Below are 18,020 nucleotides of genomic sequence, written 5' to 3' on the forward strand. Positions count from 1 at the left end.
CCCCCGTTCCTTCCTTCGTCATCGGCGAAACACGCGTCCTCCTCCCCTTCTTCTTCCTCCCGCCCGATCCTTGGCACGGCGCCGCTCCTCGGCCTCCGTTCGCCTAGCTAGCCGGCTCAGACGACCGTCGCGCTAGAGAGTCGCGCCACTTGCTCAGCGACACCACTTAATATGCGGCACGCCCAAAGTAGCTAGCATTTCTCTCTCTCGCAGCGAGACGATTATCGCCACATATACGAACTGCCCTTTAAAAAGAAAAGACTAATTTTCGAAAGCTGCCGTGTTTACTCAACCTTGCACAAATCTGAGAAGATCACGGAATTTTCTGTTTGTACGTCAATTAATATTTTTTTAAAGAGAAAGACGGCTCGCCGCGGTTGTCTAGTAGTGGAGCTCGACGACTGCCCGTAAGGTCGAGGGATCGAATCCCGGCCGCGGCGGCCGCATTTCGATAGAGGCGAAATGCTAGAGGCCCGTGTACGTATACGTACATTTAGGTGCACGTTAAAGGACACCAAATGGTCAAAATTTCCGGAGCCTTCCATTACGGCGTCCCTCATAATCACATTGTGGTTTTGGGACGTGAAACCCCAACACTTAGTTAATGGAAAGACGGCTCACGTAAACAGTGTATTTGATCGTCGACTCAAGTGAGCTTGGGCACGCAAACCAGCTTTATTCTGGTAAGATAGTCAATGGCCTCCCCTCCGGGTAAGTTTCTCTATGCTATCCGTTTCTTTATCTGTTCTTACGAACGGCTCTCGAGCTTATGTACGAAGTGCCTCGCTGATTATACTGGCACTTGCCCAGGGAAATAGGCGCGCAGTTGCGGAAACGGCGCTTGCTGCGAGCCAGTGCAACACCAGCGACAAACATCCCAACACCCGCAATAAACTGACGGGAAAAGCACAGGTGTACGCTCTATACCGCTGCAACCTGTAAGGCCAACCGGCCTATAACGCTCTTGCTTGGTGTCACCAACACTATTCACAAACCAGCCACTGCTAGGATAGTTGGCCTTGCATTTTAAGAAAGTCAAATTAGCGCAAATTAAGAAGGACACAAAGATACGACGCAGACAAGGGCAATGCGCTATTCCTGCGCCTGTCCTTGCTTGCCTCGTCTTTGCGTCCGTCTTCATTTGCTCTAATTTGACTTGGTAGTCAATAGCCATCCAATGAAATATAATGAGAATTTTCGGAGCGACGCCTGGGTTGCTGTGTTAGAAGCCAGGTTAGTTAGTGGGGACCTTCAGATCGCGTCGGGTAACGTAAACTCCGATGGAGTTATCCCTACCCATTCGTAGTGTCGTGGCATCCTTTTCCGCCAGGCCCTAAAACATACCCAGCGCGACTCTTCGCATTCTCCGTGCATTTAGCGGTGCACTGACCACAAGATTCACCTTGTGATGGGCACCCCTAATTTCCTCAGATATTCTTTCCGACTACCTCGAACGTGCGAGTTAAACTATGCAAAGTAAGAGAAACCAGACGCCGAACCACGAGCTTGGATCACTAATGCCGCGCAGCAACACATGCGCACAAGCTCCGCACTCGCCACGTTCGCCTTCGAAGCGAAAAAAAAAAAGACCGCAAGGGCGGAAGACGACGCGAAGGCAAACTCGGAAGATTACAGGCGGATCGTACGCTCCGTCGGTCGCGGTCTTCCGGTAAGCCGCGACCAATCGGCCTCGAAAACAACTTTGCCGGCTGCGGCCTTTGTGGCGTTTCCTTGGTCGGAACACGCCGTCGGACTTTTTGCGCGAGCTCTGTCCTCGACGAGCAAAACAGCTAGCGGCGCCGTCGCAGGCGGCGGTCGTGCCTTGATAACCACTTTGCAATGAACGACCAACGACGCAGAGAGGAAAATTAAAGTCGCCCATAACGCGAATGGGTGACGGGATAGCTGTACCCGTTGGGTCGAGACAGGGGCGTGTCTGTTGGTGCCGGTGTACACGCATACAAAATACAAGAAACTGGGAGGAAGGGAGGGTGAACTACCCAATGTCAGCCGTAGTCTTGGCTCAACGACGGTAAGTGGTGGCTCATATCGGCTACGAAGGTATATTTGCCCCAAAGAGGACGCACACAGAGGAAGACTAGGAAGTTCCTCCGTGTGCGTTCTTTTAGCGAAAAATATGCCTTCAAACACACCAACTAGGCCAAGGACAAGTTCTCCTCATATCGGCTGTCCGTTGTTACAACAGCTTTTTTTCTTCTATTCGTCCCTACCCTTTCATAGCTACCGCCATTTCTATTTTATATATGGCATGGAGTTTCCAAGCCAGTTTTAGAGAGTACCGCCTCGGCGTCTACGTCATAGAGGGGCATCGGCCCGCTGGGTGCAGGAAAGGCTTTCGAGTCAAAGAACCGTTCTAGAATACAAACGTTTTTAATACGACAAAATCAACAACCTAAGGTGTCCACCGGAAAGTGAGGAAAGGTTACACAAATTGAGCGCTTCCTTCTTCCTGCCTTTTTTTTTTTATACATAAAAACCAAAACTACTTACTACTACTACTACTACTACTACTACTACTACTACTACTACTACTACTACTACTACTACTACTACCACTGCTGCTGCTGCTGCTGCCACTACCACCACCACCACCACCACACGCCACTACCACTCACTGCCGCGTAAAAATGAAAAAGGGACGCTGGCGGAGTGAAGTGGCCAATTCACCGTCCCTTCCTCTCCCTATTTTTATTTTTCTCTCTCTTCGTAGAAAAGGCCGACGACGCATCCTCGTTACGCGCGCAGACAGAGAAAAGAGAAAGAATTCGCCATGCCGAAAAGCGCCAACTACCACACAAGCAGAAAGCGACGGGGGAGGGTAGTAGTCTGAGGTGCTAAGGCGAGACGCCACTTCCTGAGAGAGAGAGAGAGAGAGAGAGAGAGAGAGAAAAAACGGGAGGAAGACGGAGGGAAGGAGCGGCGAAATACAGGTCGGCGACCCCGGCGATGCACCCATCCCCCGTCGAACAGGCCGCATGCGGGGGTCCATTCTTGGACGCGGGGAACAACACACCACGTGCCCGAGACGAGTCGCTCCCGTTTCGCCGAGGACAATGTAAAGTGAATGACGACGTGGAGGAACCCTCGCACTCCTCCTCAACATGGCTCCTTTCCCTCCGACACTCTCTTTCAGGCAGCAACAATGCATTCTCCAACTATCGTTCATGCTGTGTTTGTTCGCTGATGAAGGCTGCGCAACTTCATTATCAAACATACCCTCCGCGATAGCTCTGTGGCTGAGCGACGCCCCGATAAACGTACGAGGTCACTGGCTCGATTCCCGACCGTAGCAGTCGTGCGCATTTCGATGCCTGAAGTTAGGCGCACCTACGTATAACCCGGGGTTGGGCAAATTAACCGGGAGCCTTCCACTACAACAACGCGCCTGATAACCAGAAGTACTGTAGCAAACGTACTGTAGAGGCGTACTGTAGCGTAGTGTTCCTCAGCCCGTGTCTGTCATTGCGCTTTTTCCTTCAAGATGATAACGAGACATTGTTGTGACACGCAAAACGTTTCGACAGATACGAATGGTGTGTGAATGTACGAACTGTTGAATACAGACATTCGACTCGCACCTGCTTCGAATTTTCGCTAGCTGACGTTGTCGAATACACGTTTATCTTTGTCTCGAATATAGAAGAGAACGATATATGCTCCGAAAGGTCACACGCTTTTTGCTTTCGCCTGTTTTTTCTTGGTGGTTTGCGTGTTATAATTTCTTGAGGGATACGTGCATGCCGGGCGAGCTTTCACCAACGCTATAGGCACGAAGGCAAGAAGGAAAATCGCACGGTTCTGCTTAAGCCTTCCGCTTATTAAAAAAGGAAACCCATCTCGTGATCAATACAACACCCAAACATTTCGTAACTCAACCTTTTTTTTCTTTTTGTTTTCTGCTGAAACAGCCGCGCATTTGTGCGAGCGCGATGTCTCTGCAAACCACATTTCGCGTAACTACTCGTTAACCCAAACACACAAAAAGAAATCAACCTCGTCAAAGCAACAACACGCACGAAGCAATGAAGAGGAATGTAGCCACGCCTCCGCGACCGTTGCTAATTATTAATACAGCGCGCCAGAGGCGGCACAACAGGATACATCCAACCAGCTCGATCACTCTAAGGGTTAAAAAAAAAAATGAGAAGAAAACTTGTTAGAGCATAAATTACAGAGGTTGTACTACGAAAGAGATGCGCATAAGTGTATCGATCGTAACTCTACAGCGACGGCGAGGCGCGCTAACCCGGTTTACAACCTCGTTAAAAACAATAATAATTTCTATGGATTTACGCGCCGAAACCATATGATTATAAGGCTCGCCGTGGTGGAGGGCTCCGGAAATTTCAACTCCCCTGGGGATTTTTTAACGTGCACCAAATCTGAGAGCACAGGCCTCTATCATTTCGCTTCCATCGAAATGCGACCGCTGCGGCCGGGATGGAACCCGCGACCTACGGTTCAGCAGCCGAGCACTAACCACTAGACTACCGATGCGGCTCGCGTTAAAGAAAAAAAAAAAATGATGTTCATAGGGTTATGCGAATAGCGCATCTTGAAACCAAATCGAATACGTATCGAATACTTTTCGAACATTGACCAGCCGATTCTAAAATCAAAGTGTTTCTAAGTTTAGCATTAAAACCACAAAACGATCATATGGAACAAATAAGCGTTTTATCTGTATGCAGAAAGTGCGAACGATCGTTGCATAGCCGTTAAAGGAACCCTCCAACACTCTTCCAAGACCTCATTGTTTCACATTTTTTTACTTGGGGCTTGTGTAGACTGAATGCTGAAGAGAATAGTGCAGCAAGAACGGCAACGATAGGGGCACGCAGTACGGAGTTATTCAGCCTAGAAAATTCAAAATATAATAAAAAAGGACGCCTGCATACCCTAAACTCGACCTTCGCAGGGCACCTGGCCACATTTCACTCGCCACATGACGTTGTAAGGCGCGGCCAATGGAATGAGCTGAAAACTCCTACGATACGGGAAGCTTGTATGCCATTTTGCTCGTTATTTCCAAGGTGTTGATGACGCAGTTGCGATAATAACAAACAACGTGGTGCTTCAAGGGTGAAGCGCACGTACGAAACGAGGCAGCTCGCTAACGCCTCTGTCATGTTTCGTATTTTTAGTGATCTCTCTTGTTGCGACGGCATCTATATTAACGCTCTTACATTTTTTCCCCCCTTCAGTTTCATCAAACAACGGCGCCTAGAGCGTCCTCCGCGCACTTCCTTTAGCTCCGTGACTCTAGTGTAGTAGAATAATGAAATTATTCTAGTATAAACTATATCCGTAGCCTTCGGCGCATTCTTTGCCCAGCGCTGCAGCTTTCAAACTAAAAAAGTCTTAAGAGCGTGGGTGTAATCGGCGTTCAGTGAAAAAGCATGCTAAAGAAAAACAAAACCCAATGATAATATCTTTCTTTTCTTATATGCAATGCCGCGATCGCTTCTAACGTTACATTTATCCAATCATAGGCCTGCGCTCTGCTCCGTCATTTCCGCCCGCAATAGTTCTGGCGAGCGCCACTACGCGTCAATGCGGTCGGCAGCGATGTAGGCGCGTCAAAAAAAGGTGTTGGAGGTATAGTGTTCTAGAATATTGGGTAGTGAGCCCACTCTTGGGGAGAGGGTACGTTGCCGCGGCGCAAAAAATGTAAACGAGTTTTCGTTTTCCTGAGTGCCCGCGTGGCGGCGCTACCATCGTCAGCAATGGGAGCCTTCGCGCCTTCGCCCCGCTGCTGTAGGGCTGCTGCTGTGTTTCGTCGTCGCTGCAGGTTTTCGGCCGAGCATTGCTTCGTCAATACGTATCATATTTCAGTTCCTGTAGTTTTGAATAATGTAGATTGGTAGCAAGGCTTGTTCACGGGCTGCTTTTCATGTGAAGAACTCCATGCAGGCAGCATTTTAGATGTGCTGACCATTGTGAAAGCAAGGCTTTGGCAAGAGGTTGGGTGCCGAAGCCATGCCTCAATGCTCTCTCAAAAAATAATCCAATTCTATGTTGTTACGCGACTTCATTTTTACATTAAGGGGCTAAACACAGACAGAGCAGGCAAACGCCAAAAAGCAAAGCACTTCAAGATAAGCCGCTGCACTTAAATTTTTTTTCCTTGCTATAGAAGATTTTTTAAATTTTACTATTGTTCCTGCGTTTAGATTTTACAAGTGTAGGTTCAACTTGAAGTATGAATCTTCTCTGAATATTCTTTTTCTGTTTCACTGACCCAAATACAAGAAAATGCCAGATTTGAAAAAAGCAAGATAGTATATGTTAATTGCCACTCGCCATGCATACTATAGCAATAAACCCTTAATTCAATTGTGAATGGTGGCTTTGGTCCTTGGCGTACCATCAACAATGCGATTAATATGATCTACCAGAACGTCAGTAGATCTGTATAAAAATGCATGTGTTTGAATGGAAATGTGTCTATTAGTTGTCATTTTTTTAGTATTCTGATTCAGTGTCTTCACTTATTGTGTGAACAATATGTGTTGAGTATTCATGTGCTTTTGTGAACTTTTTAAATTTATGCTATGCTAAGTAAGCTATTGAAAATATTTAGCGTCTCTTTGTGAGTATTTTTCTAGCATCTATTGGGCTGTTTTAGGAGACATGCTTTTTGCCGCACACGCTGATAAGTACAAAATGGGGCAAGGCCCTCTTCAAGCTATTTCAGCTTTTTTCCATCTGTTTTCACTTTGAAAAAAAAAAAAAATGAAAGTAATTGATACGCATGGCTTTTGTGGAGTATATAAGGTCATTGTGCTGCCCCACCAAATAAACTTTTCACTTATTTCCGCGAACGATTGTTGTCTACATTTTTCCACACCTTCATTACAAATTCATTTTTCTAAATACAGGAGTGCGGACAAATAGTTCTGTAGAAAAGAGTGCATATGAACCTTTGAGGCATATTATAGTGTCAGCAGAATTGCTAACTGAATTTTGCACTCAACTGATAGCGGTGTTTGCATGCAATTTCTTACACAAATATAATTTCCAGCATGTGAGGGGTCTTCAAGAAGCAAAATCTGATTGCATGGTCTACCCTTACTTTCGGTCTTTTATTTCTTGGGCATGATTAGGATAGGTCTTTCCTGCTGTGTACTCCCACACATTTTCTTGCACATTTCAGGAGAATATATCAAGTGAGAGCGCGTAAGCTGCTTAAGTTTGTAGTAATATTGTTTTATTTGGTGAGAGTATGACCTCACTAAAGAGACTACCGAGTACAAACGCTAGCATGAAAATATTAGTCTCTTTTATCTAAAGGCAATCGATGTCAGTGCACGTTAAAGAACCCCAGGTGGTCGAAATTTCCGCAGTCCTCCACTACGGCGTGCTTCATAATCAGAAAGTTGTTCTGGCACGTAAAACCCCATAAATTAGTTAATTATCTAAACGCAATAAAACTGCGAGATCTTTTTTTTAAGCGAGAGCTCGCTACTGCAATACAAAACTGGCGGTTTACAGCATATATTGCATCCGGCGCCCGCTTATGACGCGCTCATGTTTAGCGATACTTCATGCGCCAGAACAACGGCCAAAGCAAGAATATGCTCACGCAAAAGAAAAAAAAAGCAACGAAAATGGCTATGTACAGGGGTTGCACAAGAGTAGTTTGTGCTTGAAGCGCTGGCAAACTAACCTTCGCGCTGAGGGCAGCAACAGAGAATGGCAGCAACGCGTCGCTTACATTGCAGGTGGTGGTGGCGCCATCTACCAGGTGAGACATAAAGTGCGTCAGTGCACGGCCTCCAGTCAGCCCACTACCCCTTTCTAGAACACTTTATTGGAGGGCCCCTTTAAAGTCAAGCTCCCTTAGTGACGTCACGTGTTGCGCTATACGCAAGCTCTTGCATGTTCCGTATGTGTCCGTATTATGCGTGCAAAGATGAAATTTGTCGAGCCTTTTACACCTATTTTGCGTTTGTTTGTGTACAGGTAACATGCTGAAATACTCGTAAATTATTCGGAAAAGATTCGTGTTTACGAACTTCAGCTTTTACAATAGGAGACTGGATCACATATAGTACACTGTTCAATTCGATTACTCCAAGATAGATACACTACCTTGGCTAAAGAAACTGGTATTACCCTTAAAACACAACTATAGGTTCCTTTTCGATTCCCTTTAGACCATTTCTCATCCCTTAATTGAAGCCTCCATCCATCTTTTCCTGACCTCTCTTGTTCTTTAAGTGAACAACGTAACGGTATAATGAGATCACTGAAGAGCAGACTATCTAGTATTATCAATATACAACACCTCGAACTTTCAAACGACACTTTTTATTCTTCCTCTAAGGAACTATAACAAAGACACCACCGCTTCGCACAGGGGACAACCGCGTTTGCGGCTGCAGCTGTACCTTATTCAGCGCGTCACGTATTGCAGGCTATCAAAGCTCATCACTCCGCGCTGTTTTTTTTTTTGTTTTTTTTTTCGAAAGTCTGCCCTTAGGCATAATATTTATTCAGAAATACACATATAAATTTGCTTCGTGTATGAAGTCCAGTAACGAGCGGTGGTGAGGTCCACTAATCCAGCGGTCAAGGTCGGGTGGTCGGCCAGGCCTGAGGCCTGTTGCACGTATACTATAGGTGACGACGGCTTAATTGTAGACCCGTGCATGTCCACAATAGGTGTGTGACAGTTACGTCACTGATTGGAGCGTCGCAAAATGGGCACGATGTACCATACGGGCCGCGGTACTTTTGCGCCCAAAGGGTGGTCACGGATGGGGTATTGCGAGCCGCTACTTTCAGGCGAGGTATAGAAGGCTGCGCGCACACTCGCAACAGAAATACTAACGAAGACGTTTAATCCATCTCAAGACGGCGTGCCAACTCCCGGGGACGCTTCCGGGATCCTCGGAAGATTGAGTATAAGGTTAGCTGAAACGACGTCAGGGCGTAGCGCCAAACCAGGGCCCGCGGCGGGGCTTATCCGCTGCCGGACAGGCAGGCCAAGAATTAAAAAAGAAACCGCGAGACCTGCGCGGAACACGCAGCACAGTCACAGCGAAAGCTGGAAGAGCGGCCTTTTCTAGAGCCCGTTGTGAACACTCTCCGGGCAACTAATAAAAGTACACTTGCAAGTTGCAAGGTACCCACTACGCTATAAATCATCATAATTTCTTTGAAGTAGGCAGGGGCGTAGACAGAATTTTTTCTCTTTTTTTTTTTTTTTGGGGGGGGGGGGGTGCACCTCCTTGATCTGTTGTGGGGGTCGTGCAGGCAGACGTGGTCGAGTGCCATTTTCTGCTCTGTATGCCATGGCGAAAAAAAATTTCGGGCGGGGCACGGGCCCGGTGTGCACCCCCCCCCCCCCCCCCTCCCGGCTACGCCACTGGAAGTAGGGAACCACCCACTAGCTATGCCATTATTTGCCATTCTGCCTAGAAGCGAGGTACCTGCAACACATCTGTAAGGCATTATGTGCACTTTGTTATTATTGTGGCTGATTGATTGATTGATTGATTGATTGATTGATTGATTGATTGATTGATTGAAACAACTTTATTGAGGTCCTGCGGGATGGGGTGCTGCGGCTGATGGCGATGAAGAATTCTGGCGGAGTCCCTTGTATTCGGTGAGAAGCTTGAAACGACCCACTCGTTGCGCAATTCGCATTGTGCGAAGCTTGGTTGTTACTCTTCTACCACGCCATATCACATAACGTGATTCCTTGTCCGACCTTGACCCCTGTATAGACGTGATTCCTTGACCCCTGTTTAGAGTCTACTTGCGAAGGAGTTTCGAGTACCGGCGTGGCTAAGTATGCCACGCCGGTACCGCCACGCAAAGGACCCGGGTTCAAATCCCTTCTGATCATAGATATTTTTGTTCTCTAATTTCGCGCGATAGCGGTTATGGATGCCGGCGGCGGCGATGGCGGCGGACGACTACGGCACCAAAATTGGCTGTTGCTGTGATCTCGTAACAGCTTTCGCTGTAAAAAAAAAAAAAAATCACAGCATATCCACGGAGTGAATGATGATGAGTGGGCGAAGCTGCGGAGGTTCATCGGTAAACCGTGAATCTTCCGTGAATTCTGCCCAGTACATCATCACCGACGTGAGATCGGGCGCGTTTATACTAAAGGTTCGATGAGTTATGACGACTTGCAGCTCACTTTAATTTTACATGTACGCTGTGAATTTTCATTGTTTAGAAAACCATTGCTTTAGAAAACATCTGGCTTCTTTCGTTAAGCAGTGGCGTCTTTTCGTTTTGCTTTAGAAACATCTGGCGTTCTTCCGTTTTGCTTTTACAAAACATCTGGCGTCTTTCGTTGGTTTATTTCATCAATCAACCGCGTTTTGTACAAAATTTTTATTGTTTAATCACGCACAGGAGAAATCTCACCAGGCACTACCTTGGAGGTAAACAATGGCTGCTAATGGGAATGAGAGACAGAAGAAGTCGGCTTTTAGCTAACACTTACACTTCTACTTCTACTAACGTTTCCTACTGGAACATGCCAATGGCTGCTAATGGGCAATGAGAGACAGAAGAATTCGGCTTTTAGTTAACGCGCACGCTGCGAATTTTTTATTGTTCAACAGCGCACAGGGAAAATCTCCCACCGGCACCACCTTGGAGGTCAAAGCGTAAGACTGGTTACGCACTACGACTACTACGACTACGGCTACGACTACGAGGGACGAACGGGTGCCGCCTTAAGGAGCTTCGCCCCTTAAACGAGTGAGACTCACGTTCGGGCGACGGCCAATGGTGGTCCGCGACGAGCGCGGCGGCGCTTCGGCCCAGCGCCGGCGCCGATGCCAGCGCCAGGAGAAGCAGCAGCAGGAGCAGGAGCGGCGGCGCAGCGTGCAGCAGCGCCCCGAGCCGGACACCAGCCATGGGCCCGCCGCTACATGAACGGGGCCGGCCGCCGGGCCAACCCCTGTCGCCGCACGACGACCTCCTTCCTCCTCTGCCGCCTGCAACAACAGAGAGAGGACCACTTGTAGAAGGCTCGTTTCCTCAGCCCATGCAGGAAAGACACATGTAGAAAGTTACGACGACAACCCAACTATACGTGCCCTTACTAATAAGATCACCTAAACTATACAGGGTGTTTCAGCTAAAAAGCACCAAGTATTAAAAAATTAAACATAGGTGCTACGCATCTCCCATTAGTGCAGTATTGTTCTGAGACATATAGAGCACGTGAGAATATTTTTCCCAATCCGCCAAGCTCGGTAATTAACAAAGATTACTTAATGAACTTTCTAAATAGTAACTCTAGAGAAAAGTTTTCAGTACAAAAGTTGTAGCGCTTGTTCAGAAACATCGAATTTTTAAATCTATGCTAAAATAACTCCCCTGCTTAATTTTTTTCCAGCCTTTATTGAAAGCGCGCGAATTTTAAAAAATAGCACGTGACTACCGCCAAAAGCGCGCAGTTTCTAGTGCCCTCAAATGTAAGTTAAACGAATTATCAAATGCTGCTCCGCACACCAAGGTCGATTGAGCAGGCTACCGGTGACTGCGATGGACGCTAAATGATAAAAGAGGCGTACCATCTAAAAAACAAAAACAAAATATCTACGAAAGAGCGGCCGTCCCGTGTGAGTGCATCTTTTATCTCGGTCCTTCATCACGCTGTCACCCTCACCCCTGCCAATATGTTTCTTCATTGGTGCGAAAACAAAAGAAAAAACACCTACGCTGCACCAAATGCTGCTACGATCTCATGTAGCATTTGCTCATTGGCTGCCGTTCTTTCGTTGAAGAATTTTTTCGTTGTTGCAACGATATCCTCATTTTGTCGCTTGACGTCCATCGCAGTCGCCGGTAGCCTGCTCAATCGACCTTCGTGCGCCAAGCAGCCTTTGATAATTCGTTGAACTTACATTTGAGGGCACTAAAAGCGCCGCGCGTTTGGCGGCAGTCACGTGGTATTTTTTAAAAATTCGCGCGCTTTAAAGAAAGGCCGGAAAAAAATTCAGCAAGGAAGTTATCTTAACACAGATTGAAAAATTCGACGTTTCTGATCAAGCGCTACAACTTTTCCATTGAAAGCTTTTCTCTAAAGTTGCTATTTAAAAAGTTCATTAAGCAATTTTTGTTAATTGCCGAGTTTGGCGGATTGGAAAAAATATTCTGACGTGCTCTGTATGGCTCTGAACAATATTGCGCTAATTGGAGACGCGTAGCGCATATGCTTAATTTTTTAATACTTGGTGCTTTTTAGCTGAAACACCCTGTATAAATGCAGCATACTTGGATAAATAGTCACCGTGGACCCTTTCTACAGCGTCGACGCATTGCTGCGTCCAGGTACACATAAAAACTCACAAAAAAGCACCGCGGTAGAGCGCAGGACGAGAACGCGCTGAATGAGAAGTATGCAGACGCGAAATGTTCTCTCAGTTTCTCACTCTCTCTGTGTGCCCTACGCGATGCAATAGTTCCTACTACTAAGTACCCATCAAGCCCAACAGTCGGTTATCAGCCCGCAATCAAGAATGGCGCCTTCAGAACACACACGCATGCAAACGCGGTAATGGCAGCGACACACGGAGTGGTGTGGACCGCAGCCGTTGGGACAGTGGCGCCTACAGTTGAACAAAGCAAGCGCGTAGAAACGAGAGAGAGCGGGGTTTGAGCCCGATTCCATTCGACAAAAGAGTGAGCACCCCGCGAGGCGAACCGGTCACCTGAACACCTTATGTCGTACTGCTCCTGCTGCTGCATACGGCTGCCCTACATCGTCCGTCACACAGGGGTGACAGGAGCCAACGGACGGCGCGCACGAAACATGGCGGGCGTGCGCAGGAAGAAGAAAAATAAAATGGAGGAAGGCGTCCGCTAAGAATCGGACCTTTAGCCTATCTGGCTGCAGCTACAAGTTGCGCATGTGGAAATTGTTGGTGCAATAAGCAACCCGGTCTGCATGGCCACATCTGAGAAGTTCTTCCAAAGAATCACGTCGCCACAGCAAAGAAAGGAAAGGTAAAATCTCGGCACGGGATTTAACAGCAGCAACTAGTGAGACGTGTGCTACAACACTTCCACCGAAATTACACAAGTGTCAACCGAGTGCTACAGTTTCCAACAAAAATCGCTAGAGTGAACACTGCGGCGCACACGCGATATGGAAGCACGGCTGTTCAGCAAACGCGGGCAGTTATAGTAAATGCGTTTTATTAAATATCGAGCCTTGCTGCATAGTTTACGAGAAGGCCTTTTCCCTTTTTAAGCACTGATCAAAATAGACAAAGTATCGCGTTAAGTACACAACAGCGACTCGCAACGTGCACGGACACATCTCGCCTACGTGGCGTTTGCTAAATTACGATCGCTCGAAAATCTCGAAAGGTACATTGTAATAGGTAACGGCTACGAGGTACAAAGCTACGAGAACGAAGGTCGGGATAATACACGTACAACTAAAACGGCGCACAGAAATGTAATTTGAGTTTGAAAGGATGGGTCGTTTTCTTTGGGCGTCCGCTCCTTCCCCATTTTATCTACTCGACGTTCTTGCCCAGATGACGCATACCATTATTTTACCGCAAGCAGGGAGCAGGCAGTTGAAAAAGGCCTATTGTAGCGTCAATGAGCTTCTCATAACGTTCCTTTTTTTTTTTCGATGACACTAACCCGGAAGTGTTCTTTGTTGCAGGCAGCACCCCCGACTTTCTCTCTCTCTCTCTCTCTCTCTCTATTATCCTCCTTTGCCCCCCCCCCCCCCTCTCTCTCTCTATCGCGCGCGCGGTTGTGAGCCGGCCTATGGGAAGCAAAGTCACATGCTGCTTTCGCTTTTGAAACTGAACACAATGCATGTTGTTTCTTTAGTTTTTCTTTCTTTTTTTGTGTATGTGATGTCCCAATGCAGCGCTTCAAGGTAGCCGACACGGAGTATATGCAGTTTGTAGCGTGAAATCGACACGACGCGCATACCAGCAAACTCAATCAACTATATCCGAGATACACCTTAGTGCATATGGCCATGGCCGACTCGGGCATAGTTGCCTTGGCGGAGCTTGCTGCTGGACAAATTGGTACGCACTGAACAAATAAAAGGGCGCGATAACATGTACAGCTGTCATTTTTATGAAAGGGAACACGCGAGCGCGTGGCGAATAACCTCGTAGCGCACATGTGGCGCGGCGCTGTGGCGAAATGTGAAAACTAAAAGGAGAGAGCGGTGCCGTTCCGTATGTTGCATGCGCCCCTTCTTGCAGTTTTTCTTCTTTATTATCGTTTTATTTTGTTGTTCAAGTCTGATCTGTGCCAAAATTTGTTTTGCTTTTCGTTTCTCCTGAATGCTTCCGAAGCTGTGATAGCAACAATTCTTATCGAAAGCAATCATTGTTTGCTGAAATGCGCCATCTGAACGTAGATATTAACAAGAAGGCGTTCGTGACGGGAGTGTAGGCAGTAGTCGGGAACGACACCACTCTCTCCTTTTATTTTCATATCTCGCCACTGCACTGCGCCACATAGGCGGCGCGAGGCTATCTGCCACGCGCTCGCGTGTTCCCTTTCATAAAAAGGACGGCTGTACGTGCACTGACTAGGAAAAAAAAAAAAGAAAAGACAGTATTTATTAAAAATTAGGAAGTCAGTCAACATGGCCACTACCAACTGTACTGTCACGGCCGTAGTACTTTATTTCGTATCTCGCATCTTACGTAGGAGTCGCACGTGCATAATATTCACAACAGAAAGGTGGTGGAAAGGGTGGGGAGAGCGAGAGAGAGAGAGAGGGGGGGGACATGAGAGGCCTCCATCGTTACCTTTTTGACTGCCTTCCCTTCCTTTTTTTTCTCCCTGCATGTTTTCGAGCTATTTTACCTTCTTACATAGTAAACGCTTCAATCATAGAGTCACATTCGACAATGTATATAGAGCTTGGGTTTGGTGATAATACGTGACAACATATAAGAGATCCAAAACAAAGACAATTAATTTCTGGGGGTTTACGTGCCAAAACCACGATATGAGGCACGCCGTAAAAGAGGGCTCCGGAAATTTCTACCGCCTGCGTTGCACCTGTATCTAAGTACACGGACCTCTTAGCATTTCGCCTCCATCGAAATACGACCGTCGCGGCCGGGATCGAACCCGGGACTTTCGGGTCAGCAGCCGAGCACCGTAACCACTGCACCACCGCGGCGTCTTGGAAGACAAGCGAACACATCGCTGCAGTGCTCTCGAGTTTCGCTCCGTCTTCTTTATGCGTTTTGCGTTATTAGCTCTTCCGAGTTGTCCTCGTGCGCTCAGTTGATGGCGCCACCGCTCTCCCGAGTGCGCAGCGCCAATGCGGCCACTTCGCGCATTTTGTCCCTGTTCTCCTCCCGGCGCGTACCTCGAAGTTGTGTGTGGCGAACGTCGATGCGTGAAAATGTGAACGCAAACAAGCCCTGCTTGCTTTTTTGCGGCTACGGACGGATAGCAAACGTTCAGGAATACTTCAAACAAAGCAGTTCGCTTCGGCGTGGCGACTTGTACGCCGCTAATCACGTTTACTGCGTGAGGTAAGAACTCCAAGTGCCGTCGGTCCGTCGAAAATATTCGGAAAATGCGTCGCACAAATAAAAAGCGTGGAGTACGACGAGCGTTTAGAAGCGAGTAAACTTTTTTCTTGGCGTACGATAGAGAATACTTTTTATCGGCAGCCTCGCGCGTCGCTTGTCCTGTGACAGGCGCGCATTAGCAGAAAGCGGGGATAGTTATATTAGCAACGATACAAAGATAGAGACCGCATGAAGTTCCCGTCTTTTAGTTTTCTAGCGTTGTTGGTACGTCAAGCACTTTGCTAAACTATATTTTTGGACATGTGCAACTGTGTTTTTTGTCTAGGTCGTGCGATCATGAAGCCGATCCTGAGGCCCCTCAGATACAGTCGTGCACAGCCGACAAATTGGGCACTGCAGAGGAGTGTCTTGCGCCGCAATCGTTGCCACAAATCTCCGTTCGGGCGAACAGTAAATAAGAGGATCAAGGGAACCAACAATGTGTCAATATTACCTGGGGCAGTAGCGCAGGCAGAACTTTTTTTTTCGGTGGGGGTTAAATCATACTTTATGTATCTTCGTCCGTGCGCGTTTCAATGTGTGCGTGTATACATAATATACATACACATGCAAAATTTAAAAAAAAATTCGGGAGTAAGGGCGAGGAAGGGTGTCAATAGCCAGTGACTTGGATAGAAATTGAAAGAAACTGTGCGAATACAGGACCAGTTTGCTTATCGGGCGCGCCGAACGGCTGCGATCCAACGTTTTCGCCGATCAGCCTCGTACGAATTCCATGGAAAATGATAAAATTGCACATTCGGCAGTTTCCCGGCCGTGTTCTTGAAGCTGTTATGACATGCGAACTCGCAAGAGCAGATAGAAGTCGAGTTTTTTCGCCGCGTACACACGCTTGCGCTGCTAGGGGTCATTGCCAACCTGCTGCAGCCAAGCGCGGCGGTACGGAGGGAACAGGGACATTTTGCCAGCAGCCGCCGCAGTGGCGCTGCATATCCGATTTGAAACAGCAGCGCACGAGGCCTATACAGACGTGCTCCCGCTCCTATATGCAGTGTTAGAGCGATTTTTGTCGAAATAATGATGCAATTTTCGAACAAAGAGGAGCGTACGACAAGTGCCGTACAACACGGCAGTGGCGTATCATTCAATGCTCCCACCGAGAGCCATCCTCGTACCTGTGTCGCATTATGGCGTTATCAGCACGACGGAGCCCGGATAAACTTAGCAAATCGGTTCTGAGCAACTCCGCAAGGTTAACACCACTTGACGGCGATAAAGACCGGGACGAGGCAGTTGCATCTGTTCCCTCCCCAGTCCTGAGTATAGCGCCGTCTAGTGCCTATGCTATGTGTGACCCAACATGCTCAATTCAACCGGCTCTATAGCAAAAAGTACCTTTCCGTACCCAGCTGCAAGCCGGCATCCGCGAACAGCCACTGGGCAAGTCACAACGGATATACCACGAAACACTGCTTCAATCGACGCACAACATAGGTTTGGTGTACGGAAATAATACAAATAAAACGTTATCCTTTATGGTTAATCATCATCGCAATAAAAAAAAAAAAAAGAAATGGAGAAGGGAGGCGTATATGGAATCGCTATGAAACACAGTGGTTTCTCTGAGTCTCGTAAAAGAAATTAAGGAAAAAGTGCGGTCTTCAACTGGAAGGGCTTGTCCTCTAACAGTCATCTTCGTGTTTCCAGAATGGAAGTCCACCAATCCCGAGAGTTATGCAAGTGTCTGTTTAAAAGTGGTCGGCCGTGTCAGTGGCCGGCAGCCAGCTTCAAGTCGAATCCCTACAGGGACGGCAAAACGAGCTGTAGGCTTCCTCGACGTCGCGACTCTTCCGACGTGCTTTTTCGGAACCCCCCGAGAGCGCCGCCAAGATTCGCCTTTTTGGTCCTCGACTCGCTCGAGTCCGCTCAATCACGAAGTGACACTGGCAAACCATACATACTATATACGCCATATAGCTATAGGTCCTGCGACGCCATCTATATGCTCTGCCCCGACTTGTCCGCTCGTAAATCAAAACAAATGCGCCAGCGATAGGCCGCTCCATCTTTCTCTGTTCTTTTCTGGTAGCCCGCCAAAAGCGCGGTCTGGCGAAAAGTATGTGAACGCTTCGCCGTCGTCCTTATGTGGTGAGTTATCGATCTGCTAGTTTATGTCCCGAGGTCGACCTCAAGGACGAGCTCTTTTTCTTCAGCGCGACTGGGCGAGCACGCTTATCATACACGACCATTTGTAGGCGATAAAAAGAAGGAGAACAAAAATCTATGAGGTCAACCGTTGGGGTAAGGAAAGTTAGCCAGTGTTTTACGACCCGAAATGTGTACGGAAGTGGCTGCGTCGCCGTACACAATAAATCAAACAAGAAAAAAAAAATAGTGTAGAGAGCGAGCGAGCGAGAAAGAGAGGAGGGGGAATGCTGCTGAAGAATTATAATTTGCACGCTACGGAACAATACTTCCGCC

At 47.6% G+C, this 18,020-nt stretch overlaps 1 pseudogene; it reads right to left on the minus strand.

Moving 5' to 3' along the window:
• LOC119385926 (insulin-like growth factor 1 receptor) overlaps positions 1-18,020 on the minus strand; it is a 178,297-nt pseudogene that overhangs the window by 67,835 nt on the left and 92,442 nt on the right.

The sequence above is a fragment of the Rhipicephalus sanguineus genome, chromosome 3, assembly GCF_013339695.2.
Source record: "Rhipicephalus sanguineus isolate Rsan-2018 chromosome 3, BIME_Rsan_1.4, whole genome shotgun sequence".
In the NCBI taxonomy this organism is placed as follows: Eukaryota; Metazoa; Arthropoda; class Arachnida; order Ixodida; family Ixodidae; genus Rhipicephalus; species Rhipicephalus sanguineus.